A 15,021-nucleotide genomic window follows, 5' to 3' on the forward strand; every position below is an offset into this window, starting at 1 on the left:
AAGAAATATAATCATAGTACTACATGGCACAGCTGTGAATAATTTTTTATAAGCAATAAACCCTGAATTTAGAATTATGATGAAATTAAGTAGGAAGGATGAGGGAGGGGAAATATATATGCAGGGATGAGTAATGTATGAGAGGTACCTCCAGAGATTGACTTTCAACATGAAGTGAAAACAGCTCTGCAGACCAGCTCCCAAGTGAAACTGGTGAAAATTATTTTTTTCAAATCAACCATTTAAAAGTCTCTGGCAAAGTGCTGGCCATAGTAGCTCACGCCTGTAATCCCAGCACTTTGGGAGGCTGAGGCGGGTGGATCACGAGGTCAGGAGTTCGAAGCGAGCCTGGCCAGCATGGTGAAACCCTGTCTCTACTAAAAATACAAACTTATCTGGGCACGGTGGTGGGTGCCTGTAGTCCCAGCTATTCGGGAGGCTGAGGCAAGAGAATTGCTTGAACCTCAAAATAATGATAATGAATGAAAGAATTTTTTTAAGAGTCCATACTACTGTATGATCCCACTCACATGAAATTCTGAAAACTATGAACATATAATGATGGAAAGCATATCTGGTTGTAAGAGGGGAACAGGGCTTACAAGAGGGCAGGAGGAAGCTTTTGGGGGTGATGTCTATGTTCATTATCTTTATTGTACTGGTCGTTTCATGATTACACGTTACACATATATGATTGCATAGATGTGTAAAACTTACACATAGTTTAAACTTGTGCAGTTTATTGCACGGGAATTATGCCTCAATAAAACTGTTTAGAGTACATTGTCTGGAAAAATATCATGATGCCATTCTGCAAGTATAGTTGTGGGTCTTTTCCCTCTTTTTTCTATACTATGGAGGAGATCGTGTCTTGTTGGATTTTTTGTTTGTTTGTTTTTGTTTTGAGACGGGGTCTCACTCTGTCGCCAGGCTGAAGTGCAGTGGTGCGATCTCGGCTCACTGCAACCTCCGCCTCCTGGGTTCAAGCGATTCTCCTGCCTCAGCCTCCCCAGTAGCTGAGATTACAGGCGCCCGCCACCACGTCCAGCTAGCTAATTTTTTCTATTTTTAGTAGAGAAAGGGTTTCACCATATTGGCCGGGATGGTGACCTCGTAAACCCTGGGTAAGTGATGGGACATGGGGTTTTCTCAGTAGGAAGATGTTTGACAACTTTTTCAATTTATTTCGTAGTTTATTCATTATTGCTATTCCTTCTTGAATCGTACTTAATACGTCATGTCGTCCTAATAATTTCTCCATTTCATAAAAGTATTCAAATGTATTTGGCCAGATTCTTTCCCCTTTTGTTTTGTTTTAACGTTTACTGGTTTAATTTTTTTGTTGTTCTATTTTTTATATCTTCCTGACCAGACAATTGTTTTGACTTTCACTGGTTTATTATAAAGGGCATTACAAAGGCTCTCTTTCGCCTTTTGGAGAAGCTGCTTCCTCTTCTTCAAGATCTTTTCCTGGCTCGCCTCTTCTTCTGTTTTCAGGTCTCTGTTAACACCTTGGTTCCTCAGATATTGCAGACAGTCTAATTCGCCCCGCGACGTGAGGGAGAACCCAGGAGCGGGCTCCGGCAGAGAAAGAAGCTTCCGGTCAACGACCACATCCACCTGAATCGTGAGCAGGTTTTAAGGCGTGTGTTTCTTCAGCTCCTCTAAATTTTAGAAAGGGGGCGATATTTAAACTGACCTCAAAAAGACAAGGCTCTCAAGTTACACTCTTTTGTGAGTCTGCGAGTCAAACTTGTAACCGAGCGCCTACTGGGGACCAGTGGAAACGTGATGGTCGCCCCCTGCGGGACCAGGTGAATAAAGCTCCTTAAGATGCATTCAACTGAGTTCACTGAGCCCATTCAACAGGCGGGAAGAGGATACTCCCGGACCAGGGTTCACGCTTTCTCCATCCCACCCGGGACTTCAGGCACCTGTGTGCCAGCCTGGCCAAGCGTTTCCTCCAAAGTACAAACAGCTGAAAGGTGGTGTGCTGGTCCCACCTGAATCACTGGCAACTCCAAAGAGGTGTGTGATGCAACTTCCCATTTCCACGGGAAAGGACTGCAGAGAATTCACGTTCACTTTCCGAAATTAATTGGATGCTATAATTTTGTGGTGTGGGAGGTTGTGCAGTCTTGCTTTAGAGTGAAAAAGGGAGAGTCAACCACGAAGGGATTCGAACCCTCAATCTTCTGATCCGAAGTCAGACGCCTTATCCATTAGGCCACGTGGTCCCATGGCTTAGCAGCTGCAAAAAATGTAAGAAATGTTGTAAGATTGGCTATTAACCTGGATTTTATATATATTGTATGGTTCTACTTATATGACATGATTTCTGTTGTTAACCTAATTTCAAAGATAGTGTAAATTATACAAAAGCTAAATAACTTGCCAGTGTCACACAATAACAAGGTAATGCAAAGTGAGTATTTCGATTTTCTCCAAACTCCTACCCTTAACTTGACACCAAATGTTACACCAAATTTTGCACATGCACCACATTGCTTCTCTCAGCTGGTGACAAAAAGTTGTAAAGAAAGGGAAAAAGAAAAGCATTGAATGTCTCTCTATAATCACTACTACACATGATCAGTTTGCATTCAGCATTGAGACCCTCTGGAAATAAATGAAAATCACCAGGTGAACGAGAAAGACCCCCTCAGGCGACCTTCTCAGCTTGGCGTCCAATTCAGCTGCAACAGCTGCAATTAGCATTAAATAGAGGCATCTTCCTAGGCCTGGCTCCGCTTGGTAACCAAAACTAGGCCCTGCTGAATAGTCTCTAGTGAGACGTTTGTTAAAAGCCCAAGAGTATAGCGGGCCCTTAGAGAATAATGTAGAAAATGCGTATCATCTTGTGCAACCACTCGGTGGTGGCGCTGTGTGGTAGAGGGGGCAGCAGCCAGGCTTTAGGCCCGGAAAGTTGCTGTTCGAACCACTTCGTAGTGGTTGTGTACTTTCATTTCAGTTCTTCATTTGACCCAGCCATCCTTGACTGGCAGGATTCTGACCTCCCACTGGTGATGTGCCGGTGGGAAACACACAGGAAGGAAAGGCGCGCGCGAGGCCTGCCCCCGGAACGAACGACGCCTGCGTGGACCCCCTCCTGTGAGTGCCAGAGGCGTGGTGAAAGCAACGGGGTGCATTTGGTGGTCTCATTCCCCATTACTGGGAACTCTTTGAGAGCCTGATTTGAGTCTCTATGGGACCTGCCTCTTCATCCTGGCTTCCGGCTCTCTCAAAGTCTGTTACACAGATTTTTCATATTCCAGAAGGGCTGGAGAAACATATATTTACTGAAAAGCTCTTCTATTCAGCAACTGCACCCTGAGGAGGCTGCGCTCTCTTTCTCTTGCCGTCCACGAAAGCACCACCCGGATTCTCTCACCCACCTGGTCAAAGTGTCAGCTTGCAGGGATCTGTTCTTAACCCAGCCTGAAGGGGTTCAGTGAACACCTAGGAACCAAACTTACTCTTGAGACCTAAAAGATGAGAAAGAATTAGTTTCAAAAGAAAAAAAGTGCAGAAAGAGGCTACACGTTGTGGCTCACGCCCGTAATCCCAACACTTTGGGAGGCCAAGACGCGGTAGGGGGGTGGGGCAGTGGAGGGGAGAGTTGGAGGGGGGAGTTGGAGGGGGGAGTTGGAGGGGGGAGTTGGCGGGGGGCAGGGGGGGATTGCCTAAGGCCAGGAGTTTGAGACCATCCTGGGCAACATAGCGAAACTTCTCTCTGTCTTTTCTCTTAAAAAAAAAAAAAAAAAAAGCCAAATAGATGATCCAGCAGATGGATCAGTATGTGCAATGGTATAAAAAATTTTGCCCAATTAATTTGAAAATTAAAACAGTAAATTCTGCAAAAGTTATCAGTTATGAAATTCGATTCAAGAGGAAATAGCAAGTAACTGTTACATAAATCGAATAGTCAAAAATTGTCCTACAGAGAAAGTCCTAAACTCAGATATTTTCACCTGAAAGTTCTTCAAAACAATCCAGGGAGAATAATTTCAATTGGATACAAACTTTTCCAAACGTAGTGACAGAGGGAAGACTTTTCACCTCATTTTCACCTTCATCCTAATACCAAACCAGAAAAAGACAATGAGAGAAAGAAAAATCACAGGTCAATCTCATTAACGAACATAAAATCAGAAATCAAAAAAAAAAAAAAAGCTGAATCCACCAATGTTTAAAAATCATAACAAATCCAGATTTATACCAAAAGCAAGATGTCAATTTAACGTGAGAAGAACAGTGTTATGATTCAGTACATTAAGAAATTAAAGGAACAAAAATATGTTCACCTCAAAAGAGGCAGAAAAACATTGGATAAATTTCACTGTCTGCTCACAATGCAACTGTTAACAATCTAGAAATAGAAGCAAATTTCTTTTACTTAATTTTTAAAAGATAAAAATAATCTACAAAAAACAACTCTTAAAGGTAAAAAGTTTAAAACACTTCACTTGAGATTGGGACTACAAATGGTATACCAGGAATTGCGACTTCCATTCCTTCCCAGACAAAAGGAAAGTTAAAAAGTTATAATTCTTAGAAAGGAAGAAACAGAACTATCTTTTCTTCCTGTTTTTTCTTTAACAGATTGTTTGTGTGCAAAATTAACAAATTTAAAATTAAATTATTATATTATTAAGAGTCTTAACACATTTTCCCTTGATAGCTGTAACAATTTACGAAAGCAATGACATGCAATGCAGAAAAACCTAGAAGTCACAGGAAATGAGATATTTTAATAACAAAAAACACAAAAATATGGCATAATTTCATTTATAGAAACTACAAACTAAGCATCCTAAAATATCTATTGTTTATGGATACAAATATAATTAGTAAAGCTAACAAATAAGAGCAAGAGAATGATTATTTCAAACACTATTATAGTGGTTATCTCAGCATGAGAATGAGAGAGATATACTATAAAGTGGGGTAAATGGAGTTTCTAAAATAGTGGTAATGCTGTCTTTCTTAATGTGACTTCATATTTTTTAAGAAAATTTTTAATTGCAGTATAAGAAACATACAGAAAAGTGCCCAAATACAAGTATATATAGATCATTGAATGTATATGAAGAGAATGTATCTTTGAACTCCCACCCAGATCTTCTGTTTCAGTGTATTGCCACTGTTTCCATCAAATAAGATCCCAGAACTAAGTTTTGTCACTTGAGCTGTGTCAAGAGATAGAAAATTATCAGTCCCTCCAGAAGCCACCCTCATGCCCCCTCTTAATCACGTTCTCCATAAGGATAACCATTTTCTTGACATCTAATATCATCTTTGAATTTTGCATATTTTCATACTCCATATAAATAGGATTATATAATAAATACTCTCTTATGCCTGGCTTCTTTTATGCAGGAATATGTGAAATTCATCCATGTTGTTGCATTTAACAATTGTTCTTTCTCACTGCTGTGTATATATTCCACAATATGAATATACCAATTTTTTATGTTTGTTTACCCATTCTGCTGGTGATGGATGTTTGGGTTGTTTCCAGTTTGGGGATATTATAAACCGTACCTGTAGGAAAACTCTTGGACTTGCTTTTTTTTTTTTTGGCATATATGTGCACAAGTTTTACTGGGTATTAAAATAAAGAGAATAAATCGATTTTTAATGTTTGCTGACAGCTTTCAAAACCCATTATTCTCTTTGATCTATCTGCCTCACATTTAGGTCAGCCTATAAGCAAGTGTATTTAATCTATGGATCACTTTTGGTAGTGTGGACATTTTAACATTATTAATTATTCCAATCCATGGACATGAAATATCTTTTCATGTATTTGTGTCTTCACCAATTAATTTCATCAATGTCAATAGTTGGTTAAATTTGTTCCTAAGCATTTATTCTTGTTGATGCTATTGTAAATGGGATTCTTAATTTCCTTTTTGGATAGTGTTCATTGTTGGCGTATAGAAATGCAACTGATTTTTGCATGTTGATTTTGTACTCTGCAACTTTACTGAATTGTTCTAACAGTTTCTTGGTGGAGTATTTAGGGTTTTCTATATATAAGATCATGTATACAAAAATCAACTCAAGATGAATCAAAAGCTTAACTCTAAGACTGGAAACCATTAAAATGCTACAAGACAGCATCGGAGAAACTCTCCTAGACATTGGCTTAGGCAAAGAGTTCATCACCAAGAACCCAAAAGCAAGTGCAACAAAAACAAAGATAAATAAACTAAAAAGCTTCTGCACAGCAAGATAAGTAATCAGCAGAGTAAAATAAACTAAAAAGCTTCTGCACAGCAAGATAAGTAATCAGCAGAGTAAACCAACAACCCATAGAGTGGGAGAAAATCTTTGCAAACTATATATCCGACAAAGGACTAATATCCAGAATCTATGAGGAACTCAAACAAATCAGCAAGAAAAAAACAAATAATCCCATCAAAAAGTGGGCTAAGGACATGAATAGACAATTTTCAAAAGAAGATATACAAATGGCCAACAAATGTGAAAAATGCTCAGCATCACTGGTAATTAGGGAAATGCAAATCAAAACCACAATGTGATACCACCTTACTGCTACAAGAATGGCCATAATAAAAAAATTAAAAAATAATATATGTTGGCGTGGATGTGGTGAAAAGGGAATACTTTTACACTGCTGGTGGGAATGTAAACTAGTACAGCCAATATGGAAAACAGTATGCAAATTCTTTAAAGAACTAAAAGTAGATCTATCATTTGATCCAGTAATCCCACTACTGGGTATCTACCCAGAGGAAAGTAAGTCATTATATGAATAAGACACTTGCATACACATGTTTATAGCCACCCAATTTGCAATTGCAAAAATATGGAACCAGCCCAAATGCCCATCAATCAACAAGTGGATAAAGAAAATGTGTTATGTATTAAATATACACCATGGAAAACTACTCAGCCATAAAAAGGAATGAAATAATGGCATTTGCAGCAACCTGGATTAAGTTGGAGACCATTATTCTAAGTGAAGTAACTCAGGAATGGAAAACCAAACATCATGTGTTGTCACTTATAAGTGGGAGCTAAGTGAAGACGCAAAAGCATAAGAATGATATAATGGACTTTGGGGACTCAGGAGGTGTGGGGGGAGGGTAAGGGATAAAAGTCTACACATTGGGTACAGTGTACACTGCTTGAGTGATGGATGCACCAAAATCTCAGAAATCATCACTAAAGAACTTATCCATGTAACCAAAGACCATCTGTTCCCCAAAAACCTATTGAAATAAAAAATAATAATAAGATCATGTCATCTGCCGATACAACTTAACTTCTTCCTTTCAGATTTGGATATCTTATTTCTTTTTTCTTGCCCAATTGTTTTGGCTAGGACTTCCAGTACTATATTGAATAGAAATGGTGAGAGTGGGCCTCCTCAGCTTGTTCCTGATGTTAGAGGAAAATCAGGTTTTCACTATTGAGTTTGTTAGCTCTGGGCTTATCATATATAGCCTTTGTTATTGTGAGGTACATTCCTTCTATACCTAATTTACTGAGAGTTTTTATCATGCAAGTTGTTGAATCTTGTGAAATACTTTTTCTACATTTATTGAAATTATCATATTATTTTATCCTTTATTCCATTAATGTGATATATCACATTTATTGATTTGTATATGTTTAACTACCTTTGCACTCCAGGGATAAATTCCACTTGATCATGGCGCATGATCCTTTTAATGTACTGTTGGATTCAGTTTGCTACTATTTTATTGAGGATTTTGGCATCTATTTTCATCAAGGATATTGGCCTACAATTATCTTGTAATGTCCTTGTCTGGCTTTGGTATCAGGGCAATGCTGACCTCATAGAAACAGTTTGGAAGTATTTCCCCCTCCTTGAGTTTTTGGAAGAGTTTGAGAAGGATTGTTACCAGTTCTTTAAATGTTTGGTAGGATTCAGCAGTGCAGCCATAAGGTCTTGGGATTTTCTGTGTTGGGAGGTTTTGATTACTGCTTCAACCTCTTTACTTGTTATTGGTTTGTTCAAATTTTCTATTTTTTCATGGTTCAGTCTTGGCAGAGTGTATGTTTCTAAGAATTATCCATTTCTTCTAAGTTATCCAATTTGTTGGCATATAATTATTGAAAGTGTATTACAATCCTTTGTATTTGTCAGTGGAAAAAAAAACACACTCAAAGTGTTGTTTTTTTCTATTCTCCCACCCAGAAGCCTCAACACCAACCAACGTCTTTTGTGACCAAATGTTTCTGTGTAGGGGGGTGTTCCCCACACACCAAACAAGCAATCAATTTTGTAGCAGAAACCAACTCAGCATCCTCCAACCCAGTTCAATTCTGACATTATCCACCTGGAAATAGTTTCACATCCCACAGGTTGAGAGCTCAGTTTCACAAAACTGCCCCCACTTCAGACACAAGCCACAAGTCTGGGCCTCCAGAACTTCTGACCAACCAGCTTCAAGTTAGGGCTCCCATGACCCCCTCTTTGAGTTTGATTAATTTGCTAGAGCAGCTCACAGAACTCAAGGAAACACTTATGTTTACAGGTTGATTATTAAGGATATAATAAAGGATGCAAACAAACAGCCAGATAAAGAGATAAACAGGGTGTGATCTGAAAGGGTCCAGAGCACAAGAGCTTTCCTTCCCATGAAGTTGGGATGTGCTATCCTCCCAACATGTGGAAGAGTCTGTCCTCCCATTGTAGGCCCAGAGCAGGGCCTTGAGGGCAAAATTTCCAGAGAGGTGCTCTGGAGACTTCAGCATTTGCTGCCCAGGGATGCTTCAGGAAGCTGCTTGCCACACTCTGGCACAGAGCTCCTTGGATGCTCCAGCCATGGCTCTGGAGGGCACAATGGTAAACCTTGGTGATGTCTACATGTTGCTGATTCTGCAGACATGCATAGTACAAGAGATGTGGGGCCTCCCACATCTAGATTTCAAATGGACAGCCTGGGGGCCCAGACAGAAACTTGTTGTAGGGTTAGAGCCACCAAAGAGAGTTCCCACTAGATCAAACCTAGTGGAGCTGTGGGATCAGGACTGCCTCCAAGACCCTAGAGGTGTAGAGCAACCAGCATGTAACTCCAGCCTGGGAGAGCTTCAAGCATGAGACTCCAACATGTGAGAGCTGTGACATGGCCTGCACCCAGCAAAACCATAGGGGTGGGGCAGCCCAAGGCCTTGGGACCTAACCACTACCCCATTGTGCCCAGATGGAGGGACATGGAGTCAAGGAAGAGAATTCTGGAGCTTTAATACTTAATGTGCTCTTCCTGTTGGGTTTTAGACTTACTTGGCATTAGTTATTCTTTTATTTTTGCCTATTTCTCCCTTTTGGAATGGGAACATCTATCTTATACCCGGGCCACCACTGTATTTTGGAAGCAGATTACTTGTTTTGATTTCATAGGCCCACAGCTGTAGGAAATTTGCCTCAAGATGAATCATGCCTTGAGTCTCACCCACACCTTATTTAGATGATACTTTGGAGTTTTGTGTTGGTGCTGGAAGGAGTTAAGATCTTAGAGCTATTGGGATGGAGTGAATGTGTTTTGCATGTGAGAAGGACATAAATTTTGAAATTCAGGGGTGGAATGCTATGGTTTGAATGTGTCCCCTAAAGTTCACATGTTGGGAACTTAAGTTCCCAGTGCAATACTGTTGAGAGATGGAAACTTTAAAAGGCAATTAGGTCTTGAGGGCTCTGCTCTCATGAATGAATAAGTGTCATTATCACAGGAGTAGGCTCATTATTGCAAGAGTGGGCTCATTATGGTGAGAGTAAATTTGTTATAAAAGTGAGTTTGACTCTCTGTCATTCACATGCATACTCTTTTGCCCTTCTGCCTTCTGTCATGAGATAATGCAGCACAATGGCCCATGCCAGATGTGGCACCCTCAATCTTGGATTTACCAGTTGCCAGAATTGTAAGAAAAAAATTTCTTTTCGTTATAAAATACTCAGTCTGTGATATTCTGTTATAGCAACACAAAATGGATCAAGACATTCCTCTAGTTGGCAAATTTCAAATAATCTGTCTTTGAGTTCACTGATTCTTTCTTCTGCATGATTGAGTTTGCTATTGAAATCCTTGATTTAATTTTTCTGTTCTGTCATTGTATTCTTCAGCTGCAGTATTTCTGTTAGGTTCCTTTTCATGGTTTCTAGTTATTAAACTTCTCCTTTTGTTCATGCATTGTTTTCCTCATTTTTATTTAGTTGTCTATGTACATTCTTTTATACCTTATTGAGCTTATTTCAGATGATTATTTTGAATTCTTTATCAGGTAATATGTAGATCTTTATTTCTTACAGTTCAGTTACTGAAGCATTAATAGTTTTCTTCCGTGAAATCATGTTTGACTAATTCTTCATGATCTGTGTGGTGTTGCATTGGTGTCTGTGCATTTGAAGGAAGAAAAACTTCTTCCAATCTTATAGACTGGTTTTGGCAGGTACAGACATTCTCTTGTTGAGTTGCCTAGAACAGAAGATAAATTCCTCTCAAGTAACATGAAACATTCACCATGAGGACCACATTCCAGGCCATAAAACAAACCTCAAAAAATTAAAAGGGTAAAAATGATGCGATGCATTTTCTCTTACCATAATGTAATGGAATTATAAATCAATGGCAGGGAAAAAATGTGCAAAACACAAAAATATGTGGAAATTAAGCGACACTCTTGTATAACCAGTGGGTCAAATAAGAAATACCAAAGGAAACCAGAAAATACTTTGAGATGAATAAAAAGGAAGACACAACATACAAAAACTTATAGGATGCAGATAAGGCAGTGCTTGGAAGAAAATTTATAGCTGTAAATGCCTGTATCAAAAAAGAAGAAAGATGTCAAATCAGTGACCTAACTTTCTACCTGTAGCTTTATGATAAGTTTTGAAGTCAGGTAGTGTGAGCCCTTCTACTTTTATCTTCTTAAGCAATAAGCAGAATCTTTTACGAGCTTATATATACCCAGATACTTTTTAATATATAAATTAAAAATATCAGAAAAGAAAACCAAGGAACTGCTGAATATGGTTGCCTCTAAAAGAGTGGCCCTAGAGAGACATGCTGTGGATTTAGGGAAGAATAAGCAAGTGTTACTTATGTAATACACACACACACACACAAACACATATTCTTTTGAGTGATATATTCCATTTAATATGACAGGAGATGATACCATTGAGCAGTTAACATTATCTCTGTTTTATCAGTTATGCAATGATGATATTAAAACAACTGATTTATAAGTCACCTTCCTGCTCTAGCAATAAATATATTGATTATAAGCAAACAAAGTTATAAAGATGAATCTGGGTTTATGAGAAAAGAGATGAGGTTTCAAATTGAAATGTTTTAAAGAACTTTGGTATAGGAGCATTAATTTCTCTTGTATAAACTAGCTTTGTCATATTTGTTAAGCTGTCACAGTTTGAGGAAATGGTAGTGGGCAGAAAGAAAAAATTTTTGACACAAGGAGATAAGACAAAGAGAAGGAAGAGGAAGAACAGTTGCAGTTCTAAGGCACAAGGTGTCCTAGATGTTTTTCCTGATGCATAGGTACCACTTGAATAGGACAATAGTGAGACAGATTCCCTTGTCCTCCCCACTCTGATCCCTGCCCTATCCCATGGAGCCGAATTCCCCATCGCTGCTGTCCACACCTCCTATTGCTGAGTTGGGTAAACACCAGGAAGTCACCTATGTGGATTCCTGTCTCATCTTTGGGAGCTTTACAGAAACTCCAATGTTCAAAAGTAAAATTGAAAATAAGTGAAACAAAGATTTGCTTGGTAAATCATTCTCTTTAGCTCTTAAAGATTCTGCACAATATTGAAGAATAAAAAAGTAAGAAGACTCACATTACCAGACTTCAAGAATCACTGTAAAACTACAGTAATCAAGACAGTGTGGTATTGGTAAAAGAATAGACACGTAGAACAATAGAATAGAGACTCCAGAAATAGACCCCCACAAATATAGCCACGTGATCATTGACAAAGGAGCAAATATAATTCAATGGAAAAAAGGACAGTCCTAGATAGGTATTTGCCCATCTGATTTGAAAACTCTTGTCCACACAAAATGCCTATACATGAATGTTTATAGTAGCTTTATTCATAAGATTCATAGTATTCTTCAAAAACTGGAAGCATATAAGATGTCCTTCAATGGGCAAATATATTTACAAGATGTAGTACATTCATACATTGGAATTTTATTCAGAAATTTAAAATGTGCCATAAAACCATGAAAAGGCATGGATAAACCTTAAGTGCATATTGCTAAGTGAAAAAAAAAGTCAGCCTGAACAGATTACGGACTATGATTCCGATTACATGACACTGACCTGCTGAAAAGGCAAAACTACAGAGATAGTTAAATGATTCTTGATTGCCAGGAGTTTGTGGGGAGGGGAGGAGGGTTGAAAAGGTGAAGCGCAATAGATTATCATTTAATTCAGTAAGCTCATATAGAAAAAAGAGGAGGAGAGTCAAGGTGAAACACAAAGCTTTGATATCAAAGTGGAAAACGAAGAGAGAGGGAGATAAAGGAAAAGAGGGTGAGATAGTGAAAGAAAAGGACACAGAGGGATAGTGAGAGCGATGACTGGAGCCAGAGCGCAAGGGAGAGAAGAAGGAGAAGGCGGGGAGCTAGAGAGAGAAGGAGGGAAAGGGAGAACAAAGTGAGGGCGAGAGGGATGAGACAGAAAGAAAAGGGAGGAAAGAGGAACAAAGGGAAAGACAGTGTGCCCAGTTATCAATGTATTGGCTGCCAGCTCCAAATCGCCCCTTCCTTGCCCTGCTCTATGATACTGGAGGTGGACCCTGAAAACATTTCTATTTGGCCAAATGGTAATGTTTAAGCTGTGCTAGGGGAGTACACTGCAAGAGGAAGGGGCCTCTGGACCCCATGATTTTTCTGCTTGTTCCTGCTGAAACCAAGGTGTTAATCTGAGCGGGTATGCCAAATTTAGCCTGCCCTGCTTGCTTTTGGCCGCTGTCTTTTTGTGATTTTTTTCCCCCTGTGAAGCTGAGGGCTGCTCCGCTGAACATTAGAACTTAACCCTCACCGGCGACCTTGTAGATAACGTCTATAAGTCATCATGGTAACGGTCGCTTCAGTTGTTTTTCAGGAACCTGGGGCAACTCCTGTCCAGTTTAAACCGGTTGAGACTACCGACCTTTCAACTGGACCCACGCAAGTGCCCAAGAGGTGGCCAAAAACTCCACCCTCAAATCACACTAACGGCGCCATTTTCTGTACATTATGTCCAATGCAATACCATGAACTTTTGCGCAGAACGAACCTGTTACTTCATTTTCCCTAACTGCCAATCACTTTTCCCCACACCTTAGACCACCCCACTTCCCTAACTCGTAATTATCCCTAAGCCTTCTCTTCCGGGAAACGGATCTGGGCAGCCCTGTGAATAAATCTTTTCTCTTTTGCACAAACTGCTTATCACAGTGATTGATTTTCTGTGCGTGGGCAGAACAAACCAGGTCAATAACACTGCTGTGTGCGGTGGGGCTGTGGGACACCCAGGATGATCATCCCCAGCGAGTTTGTGAAACTCCCGGCTGACGACTTTCCAAGGAACTTTACACAAGCCCTAGCAGGCGGCTCCCCAGAGAGCTCATTCCACACTCTCATAATGGGTGATTGCCTGCATGCCAGCTCCAGCCTATGGCACAGAGAACTTTTCAGCCAGTGGCAGTGGGAAGTGCTTTTTCCGCTTTGTTCCTGTCTTGGATGCTCTGCCTCAGGCCTAGAGGCAGTGGCTGCTCCGGAGAGTTCTCTACTCTTACTAGACAGTGTCCTGCTACTAGTTAATAATTCTTTAAGTTGAACATTTCTTGTTCAAATTGCCATGCAGTTTCTGCCTTCTGACTAGATCTTAACTGATTAAATTAAGTAGTGGATAACAGAGAAGGAAGCTGGGAGAGAAGGAAAAATGAAAGGGAGGGCAAAAGAAATAGAGTAGAAAGTTGAAGTGATTAGTGTGGGTCCATACAGCTTGATGGAAAATGTTCTGACTTTGGATCAGAATCAAGTCCGTAGAAGGAGTCTTTCAGCCTCCTTCTGAGAATACAGCCACAGTGTGTGAATCTGAGTTATCTTAGTTCAGCTCCTTAACTCTACAAAGGATAGGATCATTTTCTCTTTTATTTGATGCCCATGGAGATGAAGTCCTCTTCTTGTGTGTAATAGGTGATCAGTAATTTTAGAGTGAAATGAAAGAAAGTAGCTTATGAAAGAGAGTTGTCTTGCTGATATGCCACCCCCTTTTCAGATGAAACACACAGGAACTGGTAAAAACGACCTCTGAATCAGCTGGCGTGCCCTATGAGGATAATGTGTTGTTCTTTTTTCCTCCTGAGCAAGCATGACCCTAGTTCTCCCACACTCTGGGAGTAAATAAACAGGACTGTCAAAGAGGTCCTCACCACAGCCTCCAGCCAATGTCTCAGGAACCGAGGCTTACCTGAGACATAGAAAGTGAGGTGATGTGGTTGCTTAGATTTATCTTCTCATTTGTGCTGCTCCTGGCACTCCTATTGCTATGAGATTACTAAAAAGTTTCCTGGAACATATTTTCTAAAATAATTGATTGATACACTGATTTGATCTTTACCAATTATATGAATGGCATGAAATTATCACATGTATCCTGAAAACAGGTGCATCTATTATGTATACATTTAAAAAATTCAAAGGGAAATAATCTATTACAATCTCTTCCTCTCTTACATATCAAAGGGTACTATATTGAGTCCAAAGGGAAATTATTTTCTTTCTTTTTTTTCTTTTTTCTTTTTTTTTGAGACAGAGTCTCACTCTGTCTCCCAGGCAGGAGTGCAGTGGCGTTCCTTCTACCACAGCCTCTAAGTAGGTGGAACCACAGGCACTCACCATCATGCTGGGCTATTTTTTTTCTCTTTTCTTTTTTTTTTTTTTTTTCTTTGAGATGGAGTCTCGCTCTGTCATCCAGGCTAGAGTGTAGTGGCACGATACCAGC

The 15,021-nt window shown here is 39.6% G+C and overlaps 1 non-coding gene across 1 annotated transcript; it reads right to left on the reverse strand.

Annotated features, from left to right (window-relative positions):
* Window positions 1-2,164: 2,164 nt before the first annotated feature.
* TRNAR-UCG (transfer RNA arginine (anticodon UCG)) lies at window positions 2,165-2,237 on the reverse strand. Its single transcript has one exon. It is a non-coding gene; the product is annotated as a tRNA-Arg (tRNA).
* Window positions 2,238-15,021: the final 12,784 nt, after the last annotated feature.

The sequence above is a fragment of the Pan troglodytes genome, chromosome 5 (genome assembly GCF_028858775.2).
Source record: "Pan troglodytes isolate AG18354 chromosome 5, NHGRI_mPanTro3-v2.0_pri, whole genome shotgun sequence".
Taxonomy (NCBI): Eukaryota; Metazoa; Chordata; class Mammalia; order Primates; family Hominidae; genus Pan; species Pan troglodytes.